We start from the raw sequence: 708 nt of genomic DNA, 5'->3' as shown, positions 1-708 counted from the left end.
TATTCTTCTTCTTCTTCTTCTTCTTTGCCTTTAATGGTGCCGCTGCCGCTGCCGCTGCATTATTAACAGGAGAGGCTGCAGGAGCCCTTCCTCCAGCTGCCGGAAGTGGAACCGTCGCCGAGGGAGGTTTCTTTGCGTCAAGTTCGTCCTTTGCAGAGACGCCCTTGGCCACTGCCTCCGCAAAGATCCTAAGTTTCTCAAGAACCTCCGGCTTGCCATTGGCAAGGAAGGCGTCCTTGATCCGGCGCCCAATCGGGCCATCGTCGTCCCGGACCGTGAGTCGTGGCAGTAATCGATAGCGAAGGAGCAGGAAGGTGCTCCGCTGGCGACGGTGGTCGGATAGGCACGGCACGGAGGAAGACACGTGCAGTAGCTTATTATTATATATTTATATTAAACTTTATTGAAACTAACAACATCGTCGCTTTGGCCGAGTGGTTAAGGCGTGTGCCTGCTAAGTACATGGGGTTTCCCCGCGAGAGTTCGAATCTCTCAGGCGACGAATGATTTTTAGCTTTTTGTTTGTTTAATTCTGTCATTTTCGCATCTTCATTCTCTTTATGACTGTCTTGTTTATATTCCAGTAAAAATAAGAATTTTCTATCAAGAATAATGCTTGTTTTTTAGCATAAAATAGTTTCTTCATTAAAAAATCAATTATGTGATAATAACACAATTGTTCCTTTAGAAATATTTGAAATCCTTGCC

At 45.5% G+C, this 708-nt stretch overlaps 1 non-coding gene across 1 annotated transcript; it reads left to right on the top strand.

The window, feature by feature from the left end:
• Positions 1–420: 420 nt before the first annotated feature.
• On the top strand, positions 421–502 carry TRNAS-GCU. The gene has a single exon. It is a non-coding gene; the product is annotated as a tRNA-Ser (tRNA).
• The last annotated feature ends 206 nt before the right edge of the window (positions 503–708 follow it).

The sequence above is a fragment of the Zingiber officinale genome, chromosome 7B (assembly GCF_018446385.1).
Source record: "Zingiber officinale cultivar Zhangliang chromosome 7B, Zo_v1.1, whole genome shotgun sequence".
NCBI classification, from domain to species: domain Eukaryota; kingdom Viridiplantae; phylum Streptophyta; class Magnoliopsida; order Zingiberales; family Zingiberaceae; genus Zingiber; species Zingiber officinale.
The sequence above is the reverse complement of the archived record's forward strand: the minus strand, read 5'-3'. Positions and strand labels throughout refer to the sequence as shown.